This window comes from Trachemys scripta, chromosome 1, assembly GCF_013100865.1.
Source record: "Trachemys scripta elegans isolate TJP31775 chromosome 1, CAS_Tse_1.0, whole genome shotgun sequence".
NCBI lineage: Eukaryota > Metazoa > Chordata > Testudines > Emydidae > Trachemys > Trachemys scripta.
Genome location: NC_048298.1, coordinates 202,417,142 through 202,437,112, shown reverse-complemented (window position 1 = coordinate 202,437,112; position 19,971 = coordinate 202,417,142). Strand labels below are relative to the sequence as shown.

The following is a 19,971-nucleotide window of genomic DNA, read 5'->3' as shown; positions in this document are numbered from 1 at the left end:
AAATTAGTTTTCTAATGCAATAATCAATACGATAAATATTTATCAATAGTCATTTAGAAAACAAGCAAAACAGTCATTTAACAGAGTATTGTCTTGCTCTGGGTGCAATGATATTTTGAATTCCATGGCATCTAAATCATCATAATCATCAAAAATTGCATTTCATGTTATTGTAAAGATACCATATCTTCTCAGGTTGTGACCAATTTAAGAGAGTTAAGAATCTCGAATGCCTCCCTCTCTGCTTAATATATGCCCTGTTAGGGCAGCTGGAAGAGAGATTTCTGCACAGATAAAACTAATAGGCTACTGCTAGGCTCTGCACAGGGGGACCTAACTAACAGGATACAATCCAGTTTTGTAATGTACTGAAGTTAGTCAGTTTCACTTAGTGCTGTATTTAAGAAAGTTTAGGCCATGCTCCAAGATCCAAAAGATTTTTCGCAAGTCTACTCCTCCTTTGATTTATCCAAAGAGGTAGGTTTTCAGGTGCTCTTTTGAAGTTGTAATGAGCTGACTGGCTCCTACTATTCAGAGGCAGACAGGAATGAGAGTGGCCAAGAAACATATTATGTAACAAGGCTGTAACAATGCTGTTATTCCAGCTCTATCATTTAAAGATATAGCATCATGGTTAACAAAACCAAAATATTTGTAATTTCCTACTAAACCTGAACAAAGTTGAAAAACTATTTCTAAAATCAGGACAGCACAGATAAAATCTCTGCTTCTCAGTTGGGCTACAGACCAAATCAGTTACATGGGGGAGGGGGTGTAACAATACTATATTTTTACAATCATTAGATAAATCTCTCAGCAACTTGTGATATTGGCAAGGGCTATACAAGGATGATTCAACAGTAGGGTGACCAGATGTCCCGATTTTATAGGGACAGTCCTGATTTTTGGGTCTTTTTCTTATATAGGCTCCTATTATCCCCCCACCCGCTGTCCCGATTTTTCACATTTGCTGTCTGGTCATCCTATTCAACAGTGACATAAAGCTATCTTTGGGGTGAAGCACAGCAGCTATTTAACAGCACAAGGAAGTTTGGAACAAGAAGTGAATAATACCATGTAAAACTAAAACCAAAAGGGGCCATATTAGGCAAATAGAATACAATCACCAAATTGGAAGAAACCTGTGTTAATATCCTTACTCTTAGGAAAGTTGCAATGGAATTATTAATGATCAGATAGTCGTCTTCCGATTCACTTATTATATACCTACCACCAGTGGCAATGTAACAGACCATTGTTAAATGGAAACAGAAATATAGACTGAAGGATAGAAACCCTTTCTATCTAATCCTGGCTCTGATCCAATTTGCTGTGTGGTCTTGGGCAAATCATTTAATTTCTCAAATCCAAAATTTTAATTACAGAAGCTTGAGATCTGGATGCAAATATGTGCACACTATGTGACTGTGATGGCAAGCAAAGGTATTTAACAAGTTAACTGCAGCTGCAATCCTGGTAAATCCATCAGCTAACCAGATATAACTGCATTTGCTCCAATCCCTCAGATAGAGACAAGCACCTACAAGATCTCTATCAAGCATTCTTAAAACTACAATACCCACCTGCTGAAGTGAAAAAACAGATTGACAGAGCCAGACGAGTACCCAGAAGTCACCTCCTACAAGACAGGCCCAACAAAGAAAATAACAGAACACCACTAGCTGTCACCTTCAGCCCCCAACTAAAACCTCTCCAGCGCATCATCAGAGATCTACAACCTATCCTGAAAGATGATCCTTTACTCTCACAGATCTTGGAAGACAGACCTGTCCTCGCTTACTGACAACCCCCCAACCCAAAGCAAATACTCACCAGCAATCACACATCACTGAACAAAAACACTGACCCAGGAACCTATCCTTGTAACAAAGCCCGATGCCAACTCTGTCCACATATCTATTCTAGTGACATCATCATAGGACCTAATCACATCAGCCATACCATCAGGGGCTCGTTCACCTGCACATCTACCAATGTGATATATACCATCATGTGCCAGCAATGCCCCTCTGTCATTGGCCAAACCGGACAGTCTCTACGCAAAAGAATTAATGGACACAAATCTGACATCAGGAATCATAATACTCAAAAACCAGTGGGAGAACACTTTAACCTGTCTGGTCATTCAAAGACAGACCTGCGGGTGGCTATCTTACAACAGAAAAACTTCAAAAACAGACTCCGACGAGAGACTACTGAGCTGGAATTGATATGCAAACTAGATACAATCAACTCAGGATTGAATAAGGCCTGGGAATGGCTGAGCCATTACAAACATTGATTCTATCTCCCCTTGTAAGTATTCTCACACTTCTTATCAAACTGTCTGTACTGGGCTATCTTGATTATCACTTCAAAAGTTTTTTTCTCTTACTTAATTGGCCTCTCAGAGTTGGTAAGACAACTCCCACCTGTTCATGCTCTCTGTATGTGTGTATATATATCTCCTCAATATATGTTCCACTCTATATGCATCCGAAGAAGTGGGCTGTAGCCCACGAAAGCTTATGCTCTAATAAATTTGTTAGTCTCTAAGGTGCCATAAGTACTCTTGTTCTTTTTGCGGATACAGACTAACATGGCTGCTACTCTGAAACCTGCTAAGTGTGCTACAGCACTCACATTTTTTGGGCTGGCAAAAGGGGCCTATGCTTTTTCAAGATGATGCCCTCAATCTCAATTTCCCCACAGAGACATCATGAGGCCTAATAAGTTAATGTTGGTAAAGTTCTTTAAAGGTGTAAACTGATACATATGTGCAAAGAGTTACTCCCAAAGTGGAATCTCAGGTCTATATATCCATCCATCTAATCCACTTTAGAATGGTAGAGATGTTTGAGTACCAAAGGGGATATCCCAAATACATAATATATTTTCATTAAGCTATTTTGTGAGAGTATTCTGAGGTTTGCTTATTTGATAGATGGTATCTAACTTCTACTTAGGTATGTAAAATGCTCTACCCAAAGCATCTTGCCTTGTAGAGGAAGTTGGCAGCTTTCATCATTGTGTATTTGCTGATTTCCTTCTCGCTACACAATTCCATGCACCTTTCTAATGGCACCTCTCTAATGTATTATTCCTGCCAACTCTAACTCACTATAATACTGACAGGTCCATAGCCCTTAATGTAGTTTGGAATAAACTGTGTATTTAAACAAAGTAACTTAATCTGTCTTGAAGGCAAATTAATAACATACTCCTTTGCTATGGTACTGAGACTTCAATTTCACTTTGTACACTTGTTGGAAATCTGCACTTCTATTCTGAAAAAAACACCTTGTAATTTTAGGACAAGAAGGGGCAAACGTTCTTTGTTAGAAGTGAGATGGGGAAGAGTGAGTAGTGTGACTCAAACAAGGCTTTGGCTAGCATTTGACCAGAGGACTAAGCAGTCATTAAATGCCAGTTGCACAGGATGATGAAGTTTCTCTGCTCATGATTTACATTTTATATACACATTGCGGTCCTACTGCTAAGGAGTCTATGAAGTCATTTATGTTTTCCATCCATTTTTCTGCAAACACAATACACGCTGTATTTCCATTCACCAAAAGAAATGCTGCTTACTGAGCATCTGAACCTACAAAGCATAAAATACATAAATGGAATACAAGTGGTGCTGGTTCAGGGAGAAGCTGTAAACTCTGGAAGGAAGTTAGCTGAACTGGAAAGAACAGTAGTCATTTTGTATCAATATATCAATGTATGGTGCTGTGAAACCTTGTTACCCTATTGCTCTGATCTTAACATACCACCTCTATTGCCTCTATTCTATTAGTGGAGGGTTATTTAGAAATTAACGAATAACTGATTTTTCAATTCGCTGGCAGTTCCAAAAACCAAGGGGAAATGGATTTGAGTCGAACCAAACATTTCAAAATATTTAGGTGAACTGAAAAAGTTGACAAAAAATTGTTTTTAGTCATTCCCCTCCCTCCCCCCCCCGGAACTTTTTAAAAATAAAAGCAAAGGAAATATAGGGCTAGAAAGACAAAGCAGCAGCAAGAGGACTCCGATATTGCAGGAGAGTGCCCCATGCGCAGGGTTATGAAATATTCTAGTATAGGTGTCTCAGTCTCTCCTGCTGAAGCTGTTTCACTGTGTTTAAATAATTAAATAATTATTGGAGCAGCAACATGAACTTGGGTAAACATGCCTGTCCTACGAGTGTGCTAACCACTAGGCTAGAGAGGTACTCTCGTTCTGTGCTAATGACTATTCAAGTATTTTACACACTGCAGAGTAGCTTAACAAGAGAGACTGTTAGAAACTCATGCTAGAATAGCCCATAGCCCAGCGGCTAAAATGCTCTCCTCTAGCATAGTATCAGAGGGGTAGCCGTGTTAGTCTGAATCTGTAAAAAGCAACAGAGGGTCCTGTGGCACCTTTAAGACTAACAGAGGTATTGGAGCATAAGCTTTCGTGGGTGAATGCCCACTTCATCAGACGCAAGGGCTCCCTGCGGAAAAGGTGCCACAGGAACCTCTGTTGCTTTTTACAGATTCAGACTAACACGGCTACCCCTCTGATACTAAAGNACTGAAGGATTTACATAGGTGAAAATGAAGTGGCATGCAGTTTCTGGTTGCAAATGTACCCTGTTATTTACAAACTTCCAGGGTTTTGTTTTACTGCAAAGTGTTCTTGAAAACACCATTAACTTTAAGGCCTGAATAATCCCATCTAATACTCTTCTATTACCTCTATGGTAAATGAATGCCTTGAAGCTTCCTCTAATGGAAACATTTTTCACTTCGACTGAACTCTCTCAGCCATGCATAGCATATTGTAAGCCTTTAGGTTCATTTGGTTTCCCCCCAGAGTTGGATTATTTATTAAAAAGAATTCTGAACCAACCTGAGCCTCCCTCTGCCAGGTACTTGTCCTTTGCGTAAATGACAGAATCCAGCATAGACTCAAAGAGAAGGAAATAGCCCTGTACGTGGAAAGAAAAAAAAAAAAAGATAGTTTAGAAAGAATTGTTTTCTATATCTGCAAGTCAATGCAAATATTTGTTATTTTACCAGTCCATCATCTCCTCCTATTGAGTCACTAGAGAACTTTCAGGCCCCAAAGGTTATATGATAAAGTTATTAGCAACTAAAGATAAAGGCTTAGAAGAGAAGAGCTATCTAGGTTCTTATATAGTCCCCATGACCAGAGTATGAGTGCCTTACAAAAAATTAATGTTTTTCCTCAATTTTGATTTTGAATAGTATTCCTACAGCAATGTTCTAGTTACATAGAGGAGCATCATGAGTTTCTCTAATGGCTAAAAGACCTGCTAAATTAGAAGTTATATACATTAACTATTCCATGCACATTAATTCTAAAATATACCTGTAACGTACAACTGCAAAAGTGTTTCTAAATTAATGTATTTTGATTAAGTTTCAGGCAACACAGGTATACTTGTGTATTTACATTACTTTCTAAATAGGATTCCAAAAGAAATCTTGGAACTAGCCAATGGAACTAGACATGGATTAGAAATCAGATCTGTTGAACTTCAGGAGCGATGAATTGTGTGTGTTGATTTGACTGTATAGTAATTCAAAATTAATACGAGACAGGAAAATTCCTTTCCACTTAAAACTGGAAATCACAATAAAATGACTATCAAAGAGATAAACACCAAAAAGAAAATGTTTATGTTGTTTAGCATCTGTAACTTGGTGGTATTCTGTACTATCTTGGACAATACACACAAAATCTTCCCCAGCACCCCAGAGATACCTGGATATCCTATATTCCATGAATTTGTAACAGGATTCCATACCAACAGCATTGCACATCAGCACACACATTTATAGGAAATAATTTGGTTAGAGCCTTGAGTGATGGGTAAATTCTGTATATTTCTTTTGATAAATGTTTAGGGTTTAGATTTGTATAAGACTAATTGCTAAACTCTAATTGTTAGAAACAACATATTATGCAATTTTTTTTTAAAAACGTCAAGCCAATTGTTTTCTGACATGCAATACCAATGCCAACAGAAAGATAGTATTAGAGGGCATTCACCCACGAAAGCTTATGCTCCAATACCTCTGTTAGTCTTAAAGGTGCCACAGGACCCTCTGTTGCTTTCCTCTAGCATAGGAGACCCTTCTCAAATCCCTGCTCCACAACAGGCAGAGAGGAGAATTGAACTGTGGTCTCCCACAGTCCATGTGAGCACCCTAACCACCAAGTTAAAGGTTATAAGGGAGCCACTGCCACCACTACCAGCCTCCTGTTCAATGTCTTGCCTTGTTAATATTCAGTGGGCTATAATACAAAGCTGGAGGATGCTTGATGGTAACAGCCAGGTACTTAGTTTTATCTGAATTCATAACCAGACTAGTGTATACTGCTTCTTGCCCAACCAGACTGGCCATCAGCTGCAGGGATTCACCGAAGCCAACAAGACCAAGCTATCTGCATATTCAAGATCTGAAAGCAGAATGGCATTCAGCTCAATGCTCAGACAACAGCTGCTATTCAAACAACAAAAGATTAGGTGGCTTCACAGGGTAGTTTATTGGCACTTTACAACTAGAGGACTAGAGTTCAAATTCCAAGTTAGATCATAGGGGGAAAACGTGTTCCTTTGAGATGATGTGTTTGCTGCTTCTTGCACAACAAAGGTAGCTAGACCTGTCAGTTAGCAGAAACCTGCATCTGCTTGGCAGCTTTCTCCGGACATGTCTGGCCCTATTCAGAGGCTACTGTGTACCTTACAGCTCCTCTTTCTTTATCATAGTCTTTATCTCTGGGATTTCCAGCAGTGATTTTCTTTTATCTTCTATCCTTTCTCTACCTTTTTTCTCTTCTCTTTTGGAGAAATTCCTGTAGCTGTTTTTCCTCGCTTGGGGCTCTGCTGCAACTGGAGAATCACTGCATAGAGGAACAGCCAGAGCGTCCCTCCTCCCCCCAGTCACCTTCCTCCATGGGATCAAAATGCCCTTGCCGCTAGAAGCTGATCCAGTTTAACAAAGCTCCAAGCTTGAAAAGAAGAAAGTTAGGGGAGCAGTCTTGCCTCCTTAAATAGCTTCAGCACTGGCAGCAGTGGAAGTAACTGACAGCAGGCATAGTAAGGCAACAAAACATATTCCTCAGCTGGTGGTTAACTCAAGCATCAGTGAGTGCACACTGTGTGTGTGGAGAGAGGAACTGGAGCAGCAATCTACCAAGAAACGACTAAGAGGAGATGTGATAGAAATCTATAAAATTGTGACTGGCAGGGCTGGCTCTAGGCACCAGCAAACCAAACATGTGCTTGGGGTGGCACAATTTCAGGGGGCAGCATTCCGGACACTTTTTTTTTTTTTTTTTTTTTGCTTCGGCAGCTGTGCTCCCGGAGGTTTGGGGCGGCAAAAATCCTAGAGCCAGCCCTGGTGACTGGTGTGGAGAATATGAATAAGACAGAACTAGGGGGTCACCCAATGAAATTAATAGGCAGCAGGTCTGGAACAAACAAAAGGAAGAACTTCTTCACACAACAAACAGTCAACCTGTGGAACTTGTTGCCAGGGGATGTTGAGAAGGCCATAAGTGGCTTCAAAAAAGAATTAGATAAGTTCATGGAGGATAGGCCCATCAATAGCCTTAAGTCAAGATGGTCAAGGATGCAAGCCTGTGCTCTGGGTGTCCCTAGCCTCGGTTTGCCAGAAGCTGGGAATGGGTGATGGGATAGATCACTAGCTGATTGCCTGTTCTGTTTATTCCCTCTGAAGCATCTGGTACCGGCTACTGCCAGAAGACAGGATAGCAGGCTAGATGAACCATTGATCTGACCCAGTATGGCTGTTCTTATGTTCAAGGGGGTAAGATCATCACTAATGCAAATAAATACACTTCTAAGGGCATGTCAGAGCAGAGTCTTCTCAGGGCTAGTCTACACTGGCAACACTAAAGCACTGTCGCGGCAGCGCTTTAATGTACCTTGTGTGGTCACAGCACAGCGCTCTAAAAAAACCCACCTCCACAAAGGGCGTGGCTCCCAGCGCTGGGGCACTGTTTACACTAGCGCTTTACAGCGCTTAAACTTGCTGTGTTCAGGGGGGTGTTTTTTCACCGTGTGAGAAAGTTGCAGTGCTGTAAATTGCCAGTGTAGACAAGCCCTTACTCTAAGGGCAAGTCTTCCTACTCAGAAAAAAGGGCCAAACACTCATCTAGCTGTAGTATGGATCATCCATAGCTCTTGTCCTCTTCCCAGATATTCTCCTTATGAATTTAGTCATAAAGGAGAAAAGCCTTTTCACCCAAAGAGTTCACTAAAGGTCACCCGCTGAACGTCTTTTACCTGAAAACAGATAGGAAAACTAAGGAGGTAAGTAAAAAAAAAATGAACACTATAAATTATCTGAATCATGGGTGCCTGGAGGCTGAACAAGGCCAAACCCAAAAGAAATGGACTCTGACTACTCCAATGATATATCATCAGATTCCTTATCTCTCAAGAGGGTAACTTTCAGACTCCAGGCAATCCTAAAAGTGAGAAACAGTTACTTGAGAACATCTTTTCCCCCCAAGTATACCGCAACACTGGTGACAAGGGTTACCTAGTCTCTTGGAATGAAGCAGACTGAAGAAAAGAACTTTCAGGAAGCACTAAAAAGCATATTTCCATCCAAGAGGGAAAAGGAATCAGGATTCGCTGTCCATACATCCAGAAACAACAATTTTCAGTTCAGAGGGGGATAAATCTTCTCCAAGTGAGATGCATTCATAGCATGATTATGTTACAGAAGCATAGGTGCTAACTCTGTGGGTGCTCTGGGGCTGGAGCACCCCTGGGAAAAAAAAAATGGTGGGTGCTCAGCACCACCAGCCACCCGCTGATCAGCTCCTCCCCCTCCCCCCAGCACCTCCTGCCCACCACTGATCAGCTGTTTGGCACTGGGGGAAAGGGCAGAGCAGGGCAGGAAGAGACAGGGAGGAGTGGAGTCTCAGGGAGGGGGCTCTGTAATCCTTGCAAGTTTCCACCTCAGCTTTACTGTTCAGCTGAAGCTTTCCCTTGCCTAGGTAAAAGAACTCAAGAAGCTGTTGATGAAGGTTAAATGATCCCTGGCAAAAAATATTAAATATGACTTCAATAACTTCTTCCTGTGCTACACATTCTATCACAGGTGCCATATGATTCCCCATCAGCTCCATGGCAACTAATGCAGTAGCCAGATTCCCAGATCAAATGTCTTTCTACAGGTTCGGTAACTGACTACAAGTTATGCAACAAAAAGTGGTGCTCCTTTCATACGTAAAACTTTAATCAAAGGGATTCCAGACCCTCTAGAAGAAGATATGGACAACACAAATATCAGATAAGGAAGACCCTAAAGCATCAAGCAATTTGCATGCCTATATGCTAGTGACCAAGAACTACTACCCAATTAGTGGATATCCTGCTCTAGAGGGTCCTTGGAATTACAAAATATGCAGTCAAATTAGCAAAATTCAGAATAAATTCATCTTATTTTTCTCTGCCTCTATGTTTTCAATTTTTTGTACTGAAAACACGCAAATTAATTGTATAAATTGCCATATGATAAGCTGGAGCTTTTCATACCCAGCAAAGTGGAGGTAATGGTAGGGAAGTATGGAATAAACACATAAAATAGGTGTTTCTGGTAAAATAATCTTGAGTGAAACAGCTAAATATTAAAATGTAAATGATTATCATTAGGTTTTGGAATCAATACCCTATTGAGACAAGTGGGAACGTGCACGCCTCCTTTAGAGTTAACTGTTTCTGGCTATACCTTTGCAACCATAAAGGTTAGAAATACAATTTTTTTTAAAACAAAAGCTTAGATTCTGTAGCACAATTCTGCTACCAACTCTACTTCAGCAGTCATAAAACACATGGGAATCAATCTCTAGCTTGAAAAAGTTGAGCTGCACTACAGCCGCATCTTCAATGCATTTGCAATCTTGTTGCTTCTACTGTAACTTTTCACCTGCAATAACAACATACAACAGCATGAGTTTGAGTGAATCCTTTTGGCAGTGGATGGTCAGCTGAAGGTCTTTTATTTGCAAGGTGACTAGCATTGAAAATTTGAGCCACCTCCTTGAATTAACAGTAACAAAATAGCGTCAAGACACAGCCTAAGAAAGGCAGAAATTGGCCTCTCAAGAAGACTATTAAAAATCCATTTTTTTTCAGGTTTAACTGCAGTTTTCATTTATGGATTTGAGGGAGGGTGGGAAAATTCTTTTGGTTCAATGCTAAAACCCAGATTCCTTACATACATATACCTTATTGTATGGAGCGGTAAGCAAAGAAAAACATGTAATTTTTAAAAAAAGAAAGATGACAAAGAATGATTCCAATAACAGATGAAATGCCTGACAGGGAGGAATGTTTCACATCTATGGTCTGGACACTATATCCCGGTGAAAATGTTACATAACTGCTTTTCAAAGTCTTTCTTGAAAAGACCAGTCATTCAACAGTTGCCCCAGCCGTTAAAGAGTGCTGAATGACTGGGATGTTTCATTCAATAATGTACTGTCCTCTGACACAGACTAAGCTGCCTATATGATTAAATGTTTCTGGGATGGTCCAAGCTCTCTCCTGCCAAATGCTGCTCATATAACAAGCTTGGCAGACATTAAAAAAATCTAATTAGAGAGTCACTCAGGAAGCCATTTCAACTTGGGAACCACTGTGTTCTTTAGTTTAAAAGAATGTATATATTTTAAGTTAGTCACAATAAAGCTCATCGACACAATGCAAGTGTCCTTCCTGAAGGACAACAAAACATTACAGTGCCACGTGATCCTGCGGGTATTCAGTGAAATTCCCAGTCCCTGGCTATTATGTAAAAGAAAACAAAGCAGGAATTTAAATGCTTCAGGTGATAATTAATAGATGGAACAAGTTAGCAATTAACTTGTTTTAGTGCAGAAGCTAAATTCCATGCTGTCAGATCCTCAAACATGACCTGCAATGGTAAACACCAATTGTTTCACCTTCCTTGCCCCTTTTTGGGGGTGGGAGAAGAAAAAGTATCATATTTGAAAAACTGGAAATCTTGTACAATGCCTATGACCTTCTCAAAGAGCTGTGCATAGATACCATGCACTATTTAGGCTACCTTGATGAAAAAGGTGACAATATTTTCTCCAACAATTCCTAGCTAACAGAATTTATAACTGTTTGTATTATATTACAATCTCACTCCCAGCCAATCAACATTCAGGTTTCACCAGACTGTTAAAGTGTTTTTGTTTTGCTAAAGTTTGGTCTCACATAGCCTTCAAAATAGTGGGGATTGCCAGATCAGCTGGTAAAGTTAGGCTGTGTCTATACTACACATCTTACAACAGCACACAGCTGTGCCGCAGCAGCCACGCTACTGTAGGGTAAGCGATGTAGTCGCTCTTTGTTGCCAGGAAAGAGCTCTCCTGCCGACAAAATAAAACCACCCCCAACAAGGGGCAGTAGCTTCATTGCCAGGAGAGCATCTCCCGCTGACGAAGCACTGTCCACACTGGTGCTTTCCGTTGTTAAAACTTTTCTGGTTCAGGAGGGTGTTTTTTCACATCCCTGAGCAACAAAAGTTTTAACGACGAAAGCTCAGTGTAGACATAGCCTTATATTTCCTCCTGGTGAAACATTCCTTATATAAAACCATTGAGGGGAGGGTATTCTCTCCTTAAAAAGGTTATAAAAAAATGCAGCCAAGGTTAATGGTACACAGAAAAGAAATGAGACAGGCAGCATTGTTTAGCAGTCTGAGTTTGAGCGGAACTCTGTAACTCTTGAGTTCTAATCATAGTTGACTAGGGTTACCATACGTCTGGATTTTCCCGGACATGTCCAGCTTTTTGGGCTTCAAATCCCCATCCGGGGAGAAATCCCAAAAAGCCGGACATGTCCGGGAAAATCGGGACATGCGGGGCTGGCGGTGCTGGGCCAGGGCCGGGCCGGCGGTGCTGAGCTGGGGGCTGGGGCCAAGGGTCGGCGGTGCTTGGCCGGGGGCTGGCCCGGGGCCGGCACCCCAGGGCCCGAGCCGACCCAGGCTGGAGACGCCGGGGGGGCCAAACTGGGCCACGCCTCCTCCCCCCACCCCCACCCTTACCTGCTTCAGGCTTCCTGCAAATCAAATATTCGCGGGAAGCAAGGGAAGGGGGCAGAGTTGGGGCGAGGACTTTGGGGAAGGGGTGGAGTTGGGGCAGGGGCGTGGGTGGGGCTGGGGGCGGGGCCCCGTGGAGTGTCCTCTTTTTGGACACTCAAAATATGGTAACCCTATAGTTGACACAATTTCCTTCTGTGCTTTGAAGATGACAAGGGAGAATATTATTAATAAAAGGGAAGTTACTTACTTTATTGTAACTAGAATTCTTTGAGATGTGTGGTCCCTATCAGTATTCCACTGTGGGTATGCATATGCTGCACGTACCTGAGACCAGGGAATTCTTGCAAATTGTGTCAGTTGGTCCCTGCTCTCCTTGTGTCCTGTGCTCAGGACACAAGGTGTAATGCAGACCAACTGCCTCTCCAGTTCCTTCTCTACCATGAATCCAGTCATGACTCAAAGCAGAGGGGAAGGAGGGCGAGCAGATGAATACAGATAAGAACCACATATCTTGAACAACTCCAGTTACAATAAGGTAAGTAACTTCACTTTGTTATTCCATTGTGGGTGACTGACAAGCAGTACTCAGAAAGAAGGCGGTATTGGGGTGGAGGCGGTATAAATGCTCATAGAATTGCTGTCCCACAGGATGTGTCAGTGGCGAAGATTTGGACCAAGGCATAATGTCCAATGTCTTGTGGATAGAACTCCATGTAGTTGCTTTGCAAGTATGAAGCCGGGTACTTATAAAGCAATGCTACTGAGGCTGCCTGTGCTTTTGTGGAGTGAGCTCTTACCCAATGTGGGGAAGGAAAATGTGTCAACTGATAAAGTAGGTGTGACATTATCTAATTAAAATATGACAACATAAATAATTGGTGCAACCACTATTATATATTTGCAACGAATCTTGTACAAAATGTGGCATGTAAGATATCTATGAAAAGGTTATGACTATGCTCTCTGTATGCATGTCTCATTTTTGTATTTGAAATTATGAATATTGGCTCTATACCTTGATTTCAAATGTTTGCTCCTGGGGTAATGCCCACAAGGTAGCTAGCCAACACATCTTGGAGAGACTATTCAAATTGAGTGGCCCATCAAAAATAACATTTAACTGACAATGGACCATGGGAAATGCCCATCTACACTTAACGAATTTCCTGCTGTGACTAGGCGAAACGTATGGACATGTGACTTGCCCATGTGATTCCAAACTCCATCTTGTTGCTGTAATTTTCCACTGTAAGAACAACGGGATTCCCTCCACATGGCTGAAGCTATAAAAGGTTCTGAAAACACCTCCATTTTTCCCTCTTTCTTGCCCAAACGTCTGGAATAAACTAATGGGAGCATTCTAACCAAGGGACTGAGGTCCTTCCAGTGATTTGGAAGCAACCAGAGACTTTACTTAAGCCAGCAGTTTATTCCATCACTACTACAAGCCTGAACTAAGAACTTTGCAATTACTGTATGTATTTGATTCCTTTAGCCAATTTTAACTCTCATCTTTCTTTCTTTTTATGAATAAGCCTTTAGATTTTAGATATTAAAGAACTGGCATACTGACCTAGGTGTGTGGCTAGTCCAAGGGTGGGCAAACTTTTTGGCCTGAGGGCCACATCTGCGTATGGAAATTGCATGGCGGGCCATGAATGCTCATGAAATTGGAGGTTGGGGTGCAGGAGGGGGTGAGAGCCCTGGCTGAGGTGCGGGCTCTGGGGTGGGGCCGGAGGGGGCTCCAGACTGGGGCAGGGAGTTGGGGTACCGAGGGGAGGGGGGTGGGCTCTGGGTGGGGGTGGGGCTGGGGCACGGGAGGGAGTCAGGGGTGCAAGCTCAGGGCAGCACTTACCTCAAGCAGCTCCCAGAAGCAGCAGCATGTTCCCCCTCCAGTTCCTACACGGAGGCACGGCTGGGCGGCTTTGCACATTGCCCTGTCCACAGGTGCTGCCCTGCAGCTCCCACTGGCCGCGGTTCCTGGCCAATGAGACCTGCGGGGGCAGCGCTTGGGGCAGGGGCAGTGTGTGGAGCCCCCTGGCTGCCCCTACATGTAGGAGCTGGAGGGGGGACATGCCGCTGCTTCCGGGAGCCATGCGGTGTGGGGCAAGCCCCTGACCCCACTCCATGATGAGAGCTCGAGGGCCAGATTAAAATGTCTGGAGGGCTGGATATGGCCCCTGGGCCGTAGTTTGCCCACCCCTGAGCTAGTCCTTTGGGATCAGAAGAACCTTTCATTTGATGAGACTGGTTGTAAAGAACTACTCATCTCTGAATCCAGTGTTTTTGGTGGGGATATAAGAACTGGAATGCCCAAGGAAACTGCTTTTATGACTTCTTGTTAGCCAACGTGATGAAACAGGAGTTTACTTTTGTGGCTGGTATGGTATATCTTATGGGAGAATAACCACCAGTTTTGGGTTGTGTTTGCCCTATTTTTCAGCAGTTTGTCCTGAATTTGGCATCCTCAGCTGTGACCCACTGAGGCATGGTTACAGTAGGATACGGCCAGAGAGCCACTTGGAGATTCTCTATGAGGATATAGCTTCCCCTCATACTCTTTCCACTATGACGACGAAGAGTCTAAGTGACTTTCTGATCTATTTTGTTCTCTGCATGTAAAATGCCAATGCTCATCTCAGGTCGAGGGAAATGAAGTCTCTTCTCCTTGCTAAAGGCACGGGGCTTCAGGAAAAACACAGGTAAGTGAACTGACTGGTTTATGTAAAATTCTGAAAGTATCTTAGGGGTGAATTTGGGGTGTAGTCATAGCAAGATTTGTCCTTCTGGAATACTGCATTTGGTGCATTGGCCACTGGGCCCCCAAGTTCACCCTCCTTTCTGGCTGAAATGACAGCAACAAGGAAAAGTGAGACATTGAACATGTAGCCAGCAATTCAAAGGGAGGTGTAGTGAGAGTCAAAAGTATTAAATTAAGATCCTAGTGAGGGTCTGGTTTTGTTACTGATGGAAAGGTTCTTATCAAGTCTGTTAGGAACCTGGTCATTACCAGGTGGGTTAATGATAAAATAGCTGTCTGTTGACAGATGAGACATGAACCTATAGCGAGCTGAGGGAGAGGCCAGTCATCTTGAGATAAGGAGACAGTCCAAAATAGAGGGAATATTTGCTGTCTCTGGCAAAATATGGTTTTGCTGGACCCAGACAGAGAAATTTTCCACTTGGCTAGGTAACATTTCCTGGTGGAGTCCTTTCTGCTATTGAGAATGACTTGCTCATCTTCCACGCAACAATGTTCTAGGTTTGACACCCATCCAAATACCAAGCCATGAGAAGAAGAGAATTTATGTGGGGATGCTTGACCTTGCATTCTCCTGAGTCAAGAGATTCAGGAACAATTGAATGCGGATAGTTGACGGGGTTAACATTTGTAGAAGACTTCGGAACTAATGGGCCATTTGGGAGGTCAGAGAATCTGAGCCCCACCTCCAAGGTTTCCAAGATTCCACCCACTCTGTGAAACAATGTCTCATAACAAAAGACCAAGGCCTGAACCTCAGAGAGATGCCATCAGAAACCCCCATGCAGGGGGAGTCAAATGCGGTGGAGAACATTGATGAGTTCATCTACTTAGCAGTCACATCAACGGAATAATTGTTTTTCAGCTCCTGAGCATTCCATCAAAATTGCCTTTTGGCTGGGGATGAGACTGGGTAGCTATAGTTGAAGTGGAAGGAATGCAGCTTGTAAGAGCACTGCTGGTAGAAAGGTTGTGGTAAAGGCCTCCGTTTGTCAGGCTGCTTACTGTATTTCCTCTTTGGAGTCGGAGTACTCAGGGAGCAGAGGATTGCCCTAGAGTCTTTTAGAGAGTGCAAAGAGTTGTCCACCTTATGGTTGAGAAGGTCAAGCCCTCCATGGTATTTTGGATCTCCCTGAAAAGAGCAGCCACAATTCCTGGATCATCACTATAGCAGTCGCCATTGATCTTGATGTCATATCGGCTGCTTCAATCATAGCTTTTAACCAGGTTCTGGCCACTACCTAGCCTTCGTTAATGAGTTCTTAATATTGAGACCTGTCCTCCTGGAGTAATTTGTCCTTCAAGTCCAGGAACTTTGAATAATTCAGAAAATTGAAAACTATTAGGAGAGCCTGATAGTTTGATATTCTAAATTAGAGGCTGGTTTATGTAAACACGTTCCTCCCCATAACATCCAAATGTTTGGCTTCCTTATCTGCAGAGATGGCCCTTTGGTGTCACCTGGATCTTTCTGATGCTGCTGGGACAACCAGAGAATTAGCGGCAGAATGGGTGAACAAGCGCTTTGCTCCCTTTGCTGGGACAAAAGTACAGTTCTTCTGCCCCTTTGAAGGTACAGGCACATATTGCCAGCATATGCCTTACTGCCCTTGCTGGTTCCAGTATGGCTCCATTCACTGGGAGTGCTAGTTGGCTAGATCACATGGGTTGTAGGACATTCAGGAGCTTGGGAGCTCTTCTGCTCCTCTCTGTAGCAGCTCCTGGAATTGCCTGTGGTCATCTGGAGATGGCAAGGCTGAAGCAACCGCCTCATTGGGTGAGGAAGATGACACACATGGTGGTACCAGCAGATCTGGTTGTTCTTCTTCTACAGACTTAGGGTGAAGTTCTGTTGATCTCTTGTGGGGTTGGAGGGTACTTTAGGTACCATGGGTCCAATTAAGGCCAGTATAAGGGGGTTGAAAATATGTTGCAGTGATCGCCCCGGCATTGGATACCACCAGTCCTTAGGAGGAGGCTGCTGCTTGAGTGAATGAGGCCCGTTCTTTATCCCCTCTCTGGCCTGACCTCCCTAGGCAGAAGTGAAAGTAATTCCACAAGTATATGTGTCTCTCCTGATGATGAAAAAGTCGGATCCAGCTCCATCTACAGTGCTGTCAGTACAGCTGATGGAAAGCTATGGCTACTGGCTGGGCTAAGAGATGGAATTCCTGAATCCCTTGCTCATCTTGGTGTTAGAATCTCCCTGGTGAGAATTAGTTTCGATAACATGAGAGATTGTAGATTTTGGAGGGTGAAGATATACTCTAGAGCAGTGGTTCTCAAACTGTGGGTCATGACCCCATTGTAATGGGGTCACCAGGGCTGGCGTTAGGCTTGCTGGAGCCCATAGCTAAAGCCCGAGCCCACTGCCCGAGGCCAAAGTCAAAGCTCAAGCTCCACCATCTGGGGCTGGGCTCCCTCCCACATCCCCACCCAGGGTGGTGTGGCTTGGGCTTTGCCCCCTCTCCCTCCCCCCCCCCCCGCCCGGGGTGGCAGGGCTCGGGCGGGCTCAAGTCCCCACTCCTGGAGTCCTGTAGTAAATTTTGTTGTCAGAAAGGGGTCACAGTGCAATGAAGTTTGAGAATCCCTGCTCTAGAGTGGTGAGAGTCACCAGCCCCTCTGTAAGTTGCATCTTGTTGCCTTATTCCTCTGGAGGCAGTGTGAGAAAACTTTTAGTAGCTGGTGATTCTCTATGGGAATGAGATAGTAGAGTCGATGAATGAATCTCCGACCAAGTGATTTTTGTCAGTCCCGACTGTTCTTGGTTCTTTGGTTCCCAGTGCTACATCTTAGTCAGTACCATAGTTGGTGTGGAGGCTGGTATGGTAGGAGCCTTGCATCTTCTCATGTACCTTCTAATCGTGACCAGGAAGCTTGGAGGTTGGGGGGAGGCTATGTTCTTGTAGCCTGGACACAAAGACTTGCCCGACTTGGATGGTCGGGGAGGGATCCTTCCTCTTAGATCTAGGAAGGAATCTGTTTTTATGCTTATGAGAGTGTCCCCTACTCTTGTGAGAAGGCCTAGATGAAGGGTCCTTAGTCCTGCTTTTTCCTGCTCCTGAGTCAAACACTGTGATAGGAGGTGGACTCCTTGATGACTCTGGCCAATGTACAAGGGGCGGGTCTCTCGAGCCCAGCTCTAACGGGGGCCTCAGCACTCCACAAGATACTTCTGAAGACAGATTCTTGTGCTTGCTGCAGTTGGCTGGGGAAAGAGCAACAGATATTGCATTTAACAGAGATATGTACTTCTCCAAGGCAGTACAGGCAGCACTATTGGTCGTCACTGACTGAAAAGGAGAGGGGACAGGAGATGCAGTTTTTGAAGCCTAGTATCCAGAGCATAATTTAAGTCCTGAAATGGGAGACTGGGAGGCTTAACCCGAGAGGAAATTCTAACTAATGACTAGCTAAGACTTGTAAAACTATTATCAATACTAACAATAAAACTCAGAGTTATACAAGGCTTTGAAATATTTACAGGAAGAAGAGAGAGGATCAGCTCTGCATACTGGAGGGTTCCAACTTAGAAGAAACTGGAGAGGCAGTTGCCCCTTATATCATTGGTGCAGAGCACCAGGAGAGCAAGGGCACAGGTGGGAACCAACAGACAATGCCTGCACACGCATATCCCACAGTGGAACACACACTGGGATCAGCACTTGAACAATAAGAAAGAGAGAGAGCATGTGAGAGAGAGTGCAAGGCACTCACATGAAATGATACAAACACCATGCTAGGTCTCCCCCACTTTGTGCAAAAAGTTATAATCATTAGTTTATAGACCCTCATAGCAAATTAATCAGGAATTCAAGGATATGCACGGATACTACCATGATCAGTTCCACAGACATGCCTATAACTAAATAAAAACAGATATTGTGGCTATGTGATTCTAAACTGTGTGGTTATAAAACCTATTTTTGAATGCCAAAGAAGAGAGCTTTCAGAAGGGAAGCATTTGCCCCCCCAAACTAAACTATTATACTCCATTTCAAGCATTCCCAGGAATCAAACAGGTCACTTCTCCCAGAGGAGAAATAGCATTTACTCTCTCTGCAGCTTTCTCCATCACTAGATCTGACTAGCATGGAAGCTCTTTGAGAATCCCACAAAAAGTCTTATTTTTTTGAGGGCGAGCTAATTTAACTATCCAGATTATAAACACCTTGATAATGACATCAAAGCATAAACAACATTTTTTGAAGCTCTTATTCATTTTTAAAGCTCATATTCAACTCTAATTGGATTTCAGAGGAAAATAAGTTGCTTGATTTTTATGATGGGCACATCTTATAAAAAATGATGAGTCCTTTTGGCACCTTAGAGACTAACAAATTTATTTGGGCATAAGCTTTCGTGGGCTAGAACCCACTTCATCAGATGCATGGAGTGGAAAAGACAGGAGCAGATATAAATGCAGACATGGAAATCAATATGCCAAATATGAAGAAAATCTGAAGGAAAAATAAGTCTACATGTAAAATTTACTAGTGTAATAAGAGTCTATGGAAATTCTTTGTGGGGGAAAAGGGGAAATCAGGTGAAAACCAGCACCCAGTAGCAAGGGCTATGAGTGCCTTTTATCCTCTTGTATCATTTTACCTTGGTTTAACAGTAAAAAACCCCAAGAGATAAACAGATGAATATGTCGACATTCCTGACTGCATCCTGCTGCTGCAATTACTGTTTACAGAGACACTAATGTATCTTGAGGTAACTCATACCCTCATTACATGGGAATGTTGGAGGAGGGTGATACTTGTGAGCATAACATTAAAACACAAAAGGGCAAGTTTTACTTGGCCATTATTACAAAGTACAGGTGCATGCATTTTTAGGCATGAGTTTAAAAGGAACAAATGATTCTTGCTAGATTCTTGCTGGAACGTATCAAAGAAGACAACGCCAGGCTGGAGAAGACATTTAAGGAAATCAAGGCTCAGGTGATCTTCAGTGGGATTCTGCCTATTCCTAGAGAAGGGCAACAAAGGTGTGACAAGATTATGATGATCAACAGATGGCTCAGGCAGTGGTGCTATAAGGAGGGCTTTGGGATGTATGGCTATTGGGAGGCATTCATGAACAGAGGCCTGTTCTCTCGGGATGGACTTC

The 19,971-nt window shown here is 43.0% G+C and overlaps 1 protein-coding gene across 15 annotated transcripts in view; it reads right to left on the bottom strand.

Annotated features, from left to right (window-relative positions):
• The window catches only part of DMD (dystrophin), a 1,855,422-nt gene that overhangs the window by 76,151 nt on the left and 1,759,300 nt on the right, over nucleotides 1–19,971 (bottom strand). The window lies entirely within an intron of this gene.